Source organism: Diceros bicornis, chromosome 6 (assembly GCF_020826845.1).
Source record: "Diceros bicornis minor isolate mBicDic1 chromosome 6, mDicBic1.mat.cur, whole genome shotgun sequence".
NCBI lineage: Eukaryota > Metazoa > Chordata > Mammalia > Perissodactyla > Rhinocerotidae > Diceros > Diceros bicornis.
The window spans coordinates 49,059,334-49,067,780 of NC_080745.1; positions in this window are offsets into that span (position 1 = coordinate 49,059,334).

Below are 8,447 nucleotides of genomic sequence, written 5' to 3' on the forward strand. Positions count from 1 at the left end.
TCTAAAAATAAAAATAAACAAGTATCAATTTTCAAATAGATTTCTTGTAATGGTACTCAAGAATAGTTACACAATAATATTCCATTAGCAAGGATTTGAGAATACAATTCTACTTCGGTAACAAAGATTAAAATATTTGTCTGTGAAATTGAATGTTTTCGTTTCCATGCTGGGTTGGCAAACTATAGTACAACATGTGAAATAAGGAAGTTTTGGGTGTAATAATTCATATTTGGACCCATCAGCACTTACCTTACAGCAAAATCAGTTTTACATGGATTAAAAAATTTGGTCTAAGTTTTCTAATATAAAAATAAATAGAAGTGAACATCAAATCTCTGTACTAAAGAATAAGTTTTCAATCTTAAGGAAAAAAAATAAATGGAAAGGAAAAATGGGAGATTTTTAGTGCATAATCATTTAACATCTATGTCAAATGCTATAAAATGTAGGTGTTCGGGGAGGTAAATTTTTGCCTCTACCTTAGGGTTTTTCGCCAGGGCTTGAGAATTAAATTGACTTAAGACGGATTAATAGAAGAAAAGCGTGAACATTCATGCAAGTTTTACGTGACACAGCAGCCCTCATAAGGGAATGAAGACCTGGAGAAATGGCGAAGCCTAAATCCTTTTATAGTAGGTTGAACAAAGAGAGGCAAGTGTGGGAAAGTAAAGAGAGGCTAAAGGAAGCTAAGAATGATTTTAACACATTCTGCTTTATAGAATTCTCTCTGTCTCAAATTCTTACTCTTGATGACGAATGTTACTTTCCTTCTGGTACAGGGAGAACAACTTTCACATGGGAATTTCATCTCCTGCTTTTAAGAAAAAGAAGGAAGGTTAGAATGTTTTTCTTTTATTTGTAGTTTTTCTTAGTGCCTTTAGCTCAAAATAATCCTCATGCCAAAGTGGCTTATTTTGAGGTGGCATATTCTGCCACCCGTCAAAGGCACACCACAAACTGAGAAAACAAATTAACAACAACAAAGATAACCAATAGAGGCCAAGATAACCCTGGGGCGGAGCGGCTAAGTGTGTGCGCTCAGCCTGGGTTGGGATCCTGGGCGCGCACCAACGCGCCGCTTGTCCGGCCATGCTGTGGCGGTGTCCCACATAAAATGGAGGAAGATGGGCACGGACGTTAGCTCAGGGCCAGTCTTCCTCAGCAAAAAGAGGAGGATTGGCATGGATGTTAGCTCAGGGCTGATCTTCCTCACAAAATAAATAAATAAACAAATAAATAAAATAAAGACTGCTAGAAATATGGTTTAAAAAATAACCAATATAATATAGTTAGTATATTTAAAAGTTATAAAACAGATGAAAGCAATGAATAGATTGACAAAATTGACTTTTTAGAAGACCAAGTTTATTAAAACCTTCAACTACATACATATTTAAAAAATACAAATTTAAAGGTTATGTGAGTTTGTTAAAAGGTAAGCTGAACTGTATTAAAAATTTTAAGAGTTTATTTGAGCATTTATTGATTCAAACTGGGCGGCGCCAAACCAGAAATGGTTAGGAGTTCCACCGGCAGAAGCTCAGGGAGAGACTCTTATGAGAAAAGGCATATGCAAAGTAAGGAAATTATTGGTTGAGTATACTTAAAGCCCACTTGGCTGTTAGGATTGGTTGTCCTTACTGTTTTGATTTTGTAACCTTGAGGCATTTACAGTTTTAGATTTCGGTTTGCTTATGTAAGCCTCCTGGGCATTAAAGCCACCTCAATCTCAGCCTAACGGCCGCCTTGTGTAATTTAACGGTTTTTACCTATGAATTTAATGATAATTTTCTATGAGACTAGCTAAATCTGAGAAGGTTCCAGAACAATGAATGGTACGTAAGTTATTACAATCTTTTAAGAAAGATAATCATACGCACAGTCTCCTTCACCCATATCCCTTTGCGAACACATAGACGCACACATTCATGTATAAAATCTTCCTAACACAGAAGCAAACTCTATTCCTATTTTGTCACCTTCCTTCCACAACATACAATAGTTCACTAAGGTCTTACTGGGGCTTTGCCAATTTAAATACAGAGATTCAATGGGCCACTGGAGGTAAAGAAAAACATTAAAAACGTAGCCAGGAATTCTACAGTGTTTTTTATCGCCAGTTACAAAGCATAATCAATTATCTACAGAATTCATACATCTCCCCAGCATTCGTCAAACGTAGTTATATGACTGTTTGTATGAGAAAGTATGGATTGGAATCTGAATGAAAATAAGCAGCCACTGGTCCCTGCAATATGATTCAGCTGACTGTTGCTTAAATTTGCATAAGACAGGGCCGGCCCGTGGCTTAGTGGTTAAGTGCCTGCGCTCAGCTGCTGGCGGCCCGGGGTTCGATCCCGGGCGCGCACCAACGCACCGCTTCTCCGGCCATGCTGAGGCCGCGTCCCACATACAGCAACTAGAAGGATGTGCAGCTATGACATACAACTATCTACTGGGGCTTTGGGGAGAAAAAATAAATAAATAAAATCTTTAAAAAAAAAAAAATTTGCATAAGACAAATCTTTTTTGTAGATCTTTGTATTTAAAAGGCTTTTAAAACTTGTGAAGCTGTTTCTCACTTGCAAAAAACAAAGCCTTTTTTTAATAAAAGCTTTCTCAAGCAAAGACAATCTAAAAGAAGTACGTCTTTTAATAGTAAGCATGTTTAAATCCTGCCTCTGTTTTAGTAAACATAGATTCCCTCTCTCCTTTTTGTACCTTCAAATTTTTTGTTACATTCTAATGATACCATAAATATTCTATAAAACATAATTTAAAGAAGGGTGTGTTCTGTGTGAGCTCTCTCAGCAGGAGAAAGTAATGACTAAATGCACACTCTTGAACTATGCCAAAAATAATTTCATGGAGTTATTGCAGCGTGCTGAGTATTAGAAGGCCTTTTAGATTTCAAACTGGTATCATAATGATTTATAATATCCAAACGCTCTGAAGTGGCCATTCATTGAACATCTTGTTATGCAAAATAGTCACTAAGCTTTCTGCAAAGTCATATATTAATCACTTTGGTCACAAACAAAACCCTGTTCATTTAGCAGCTGTTTCTAGGATTTTATGCCTATTTTTTACTAAGTTAAAACTCTTTAAAAAAATCGAAGACCATGCCTTCATTTGAATGTTTTTGTGCTCTTATCTTGAAAGAAAAAATTGCAATATTTTGATTAGATGTGTACTTAGGTTTAAGACATGACACTGATAAGTATAGTTGCTTAGAATTTCTTTTCATTAAAAGATATTATTTTTTGTCAATTAACATTCTCTATTATGTACTGGTATTTTTTCCGAAATATAAATTTATTTTATGATTGACAATACATATTTTATGTTTCTTATGTCACTAAAAAATCAATTTTCTAAGGGTTTTTAAGAAAAATAAGTGCAATATTTTAGTCTTTTGAGAATCTCTAGATTTTAAAAAGGTAAGTGGCCATGAAATCCATTCCAGGGCAACCAGGAAGAATTTATTTTACCTTACCACCTCTAAAAAGGTTTGAAGAGTAATATTCAAAATAGTTCTCAAATTAAAATGGCTTTTATTCCTTGGATTCAGGGAGGTCTTTTCTATTACTAAATGGTTCTTACTTTGCCTTTTTCTTTCTTTTCTTTCTGGTTAAATCTACTGCAGATATGACAGTTGTGTGAAACAGATCACCACTACTTAGCCATTTCATATCCTGAACACAGCATTCTTTTCCAGATTAGTAATCAAATCCTCATTCACATAAAAATCTACTCCCAAGTGACTGCTATTAATTTTTGAGTTGAAGCCAATGTCTATTTCTGATTTAAAATCACATTCTCTTGAATCACAGATCTGCAAGACATCCTAGAAATCATCAGCTCCAGCATACTAACTTTATGAATTAGAAAATTAGAGTGTAGTTAGACAAAGAACTTTGTCAAATGCCAAATAGCAAAGTAGGCTGATATCCGGCCTCCTTTATTTATTTATTTTTTAACTCTAGGCCCCTCCATTGTACCACTCTGTCTTACCACATCATGGCTAAAAATATATAGAGATTTTATGAAGCTGAATGAAGTTATTAGGGTGATGGTATGAAAAATGAAACAAACAAGCAAACCACAACAACAACCTGTGAATTATTAGTAATTTGAGAACACGTCTTAAACATAGAAATGTTGGATGAAAAATATTAGATGGAGAAATAGTAAATTTTAACTTGAGGTCTCATAGTGTATGGAATGCATCATTGCCTTGGCCAAGCTAGTGAGGAATGGAATTGCCATTTACAGAGAGTAGGAGAACTGTGAAAAAGGATTTGGAAGAAGAAGGGAGAATCAGGAGCTTGGCATTGGCCATGTTAATTTTGAAATGACTGAAGGCATTCAAGTAGAATCAAAAAGAAGAGGCTGGAGGGATAAGGCTGAAGATGCCAATTTGGGCGATATTTAGTTCCATAAGACTAGATAAAAAACACCCAGGAAATCACTAATGTAGAAAGGATAAAAGATTTAAGGTCGGAGCCTAGGGCTTCCATCATTTACATGTAGAGAAATGAGAAGGAACCAGCAAAGAAGCAGACAGAAATGTAGGAGGGAAATCAGAAGTGCAGTGTCTCGGAATCCAAACAATAAAATATACTAAGTAAGAGAGAAAAATCAACTATGCTTTCTACCAGTGTACATTGTACAAATGCATGCTACTGGGAATTTCATGCTTTTATTTCTTAGGATGCTCTGCTCTCTTTCTTCTTCTTTATCTTTCAGTGGGGGTGGTGGTGGTATTATCTTCTTTCTGAGCCTTAGCTCCACCTTCTAAAAAACGCTCACACTAGATATAAGTTGAAGATCTCTTGTCACATTGTTGAACATCAAATCATCTTCTCTACTGCTTCCCTCAGTGCTTATTCGTATCCCTCCTCCCCTCCCTCCTTCCTTCCTTCCCTCCATCAATAAACGTTGATTAAACAACTATATGAGTTGACTTCTGTACAATTTCGTGTTTACTAATGGTAAAATTATTTAAGTAGCAAAGTAAATCTAAGTATTATTTAAATCATATTATTTTTTCTTAACCTTTCACATTTTTGGTATTCAGTTAATTATATTAATCTTTTTTACTTTTTTTTAATGAATAATTACTTCTGGTAATTGGCTGTCAGTTATACATATGCACATACCCACTCTTATACTTGTATAGCAAAATACCACATAATTTCATATTTTTATCAAAGGACACTTCTCTAGTGTTTACATTACATTCAAAATTCAAAGTATTACCCTATTGTGGATGATGTTTTTGGAGTCTGAAATTCCTTTTGTGAAACATGAATTCTTTTACCTTAATAAATCTCAAATCACTTCATTACCCAGGTATTGTGGAGGTGGAGTGGTTGCTCAATTAGATCACACCATAAATCTGTCTCCAGTGGTACATTTATTGACACTGTTAAAGGACTGAAATGCAGTTAAACAATATATCTTATTGATTAAATACTATATTACTACATCATAGAGGTCAATCATGAATAAGATTTTACAAAGGAAACACTAGTTTCCTTAACCAGTGATTCTAACACTAGTTTGAGTTCATCAGATAATGCATTTTCAAAGTGCTGTATGGAGTTGTGTGCTGTAAATAAATAGAATTTCTGTTTATGTTATTTCTTCTAGCTAATATTGGGGCAGACCGGAACAGTTTGAAAATCTTGGGTTTGTTCTTGGTACTACACAGAACAGAGGGGGTACTGTTGAAGTATCAATCTAGGAAAATGTTTTTGTTTTTAATTTTAATATTCACAATAAATGAAGTATCTCAGGAGTTGGTATTAACCTAACATGTCACCTTTATCCTATCTCTCAATGTTTGAAAACATATAAACTATTTATTGAAAGCCTACACTCTAGATATAAGCTTTGATTTATAACTCCTCAAATCTAGGACCGGTGATGTAAGTGTTAAAAAAGTAATATTTTAAGTAATTATTTGGTCGTCAGAATTATAACAATAAAGTGTATGCATAATCATGTGAAATTAAGTTTTTTACATAATTATAATTAGAAAGGCTGAAATTATACAAGCTTCTGTTTCATTCATCTTCTCCCCCCTTACTCTGGAGGCAGTAAACACTCTAAGTGTTAATTTACAAATCTTCTACAATTTCTGCTATATTTTATAGCACATGTAATCACTACTCAGAAGTCACGGTGAGCAACTCCACTGTATTACCAAATAGACCTAAAGTACAATGCAAAATGGTTTGTTTAGAATGGGACTGATGGAGGGTTCAGCACTATTCAGAAATGTAGAGAACCCCTAGGGAAAATCTAGCTATTTCTGGTCTTTGAAGCTACACTCAGAGCCCATGTACAGTCAGGAGGTCACTGTAATAACTGTCTTCTTATTATGGTCATTGTTGATTAAGTCAATCGAGAAACTCAATTTTATTTAGTCTGTGCAGTATCCTTTTTCATAGCTGTTATTAAAGTATGTTAAGGAATGATCTATGTCAAGAGTTTTCAAAATGTGTTCTGTGGAGCCTTAGAGTTGTGTAAAAATGTCCCAGGTGCTACCAAGGGGCCAGAGTGGGCTTGGCAGGTGGTGGTATAAATTGTAAAGAACCTATCAAACCCCATCTATAATTTGACTGAAAAAAAAGGTTCAACCGTGTTTTATATATTGATGTTAAGCTTGCATTTTATTGTGAAAAAAATACATAAATATGCTGCTTATTTTTTTTTAATTTTGAAAACTGTCCTATGAACTTTTTCCTTAAAGTTACATATTTCCTAATGCCGCAAGAGGTACCAAAAATGTTATGCTTTTCTTAATTTTTATTTTGTATAGAAATCTTTATTCACGCGAACACACTATTTTCAAAATTTCAATTGCATGTTGTAAGTTTTTATAAATACTTATCTTCTTTCTCATGATGTTATTTACTTGCTGTTATTTAATGTAGATCATTTTAGAAATACTATTTTAAAATATCAGTTTTGTGTATTTATCTCTACTTGTTCAGTAGTTCACAAGCAAAGTTTAGTTGTGAGAAACGAATCATTATTTTTATTTTCTGTAAGTTAAGTGCATCCGTCAACCTCATACAGTCTATGGAGTTTCAAGGGAACATGTTCAGGTGTTTGAACAAACTATAGCTATTTCCATCTATTTCTATACCTATTTTCTGATATGTACATACTCAATGCCATACTAACTATGAACTATAAGAGCTACAAATAATTAAGACAAGTTCTTCAACTTTGACGAAGATTAAAATCTAATTGGAATGATAGCAGTACCTAAAATGTCTTAAGATTTTGCATTACCTTATCAAAAATATATACATTTCTCCTTTGAAAAACCATAGGTGCAAAATTTGCGAGCCTGAGGAGATAATGATATAGTATAACATTCTGAAAGCTAAAATTGCTGTAGAATCAAAAATAACCTTCAACTATATAGTTGTCCTTAATTGTCTTAAATCTATTTACCATTTTATACAACGCCATATTTTTAAAGTGTCACTGAAGGAGAGTTTATACTGCACTTCCTTGTTAGGACTCTGGTCAAATGGCATAAAAAATTTGCAGGTGGAAGTGACTTTTTTTCCCTAAGTAAAAAATATAACCTGGAGCATATATGATGGTATGCATTCTGAGAGTTAAGTTTTAAATTAAAAGTGTGCTGCTTCCAAAAATTAGATTTATGATTGCAAGATTTATTTTTCAGAATTTGCAATAATTCATCTCAAACATAAGTATAAACTGTAAGAAAATGAATTGCTCGTATGTTCTGCACTTGAATAGTCTTTTCTTTTAATGAGACATTGATCAATAACTCTATCCTATAGGAAAATGAAAACATCTTTTACTAGAAACAATTGAAGTTGCCAGAACCAGTGGTTGACAGAGGGATAAGACACAAGGGTGAGTAGTGGTTATGTTTTTTCTTAAAATTGTGTCCTTTATATAATATTTTTTCTTCTCCTTTGAAGAAGAACAATACATTGCATCTGTATTTTATGTTAAGTTCATTATATATGTGGCATTTAACTTCCAGGCATTACTCAACTTCTTTAAGCAGATGTGTGTATGTCTGATTCATCCGCCAGAAGAGAGAAAAGAGTTAATCACAGAGTTTATAAAAGTTTCTCCTCAGAGAAGTGAAATACCAGTATTTTCTCCTTTAAAACATTTAAAACAAGCAAACCTTCTACCCAGTTTAGATTTACTATTTTTCATTGATTGTCTCATTCTCTTGGAGGACATTCTGGCTGTAAAGTAGTAGACACATTGCATCTATCATCATGTGTCAAAGGGCCATCAGGTCGATGGCTCTTTTTGAACTTTGCTGTTTCAGAAAACCATAGCTAAGTATTATAGGCAGAAGTTTGACATTTTCAGGAAGAAAATCAATTTTCTTTTATGTGTTTCTGAAGTCAGGCTTGTGCTTTGATTGCAGA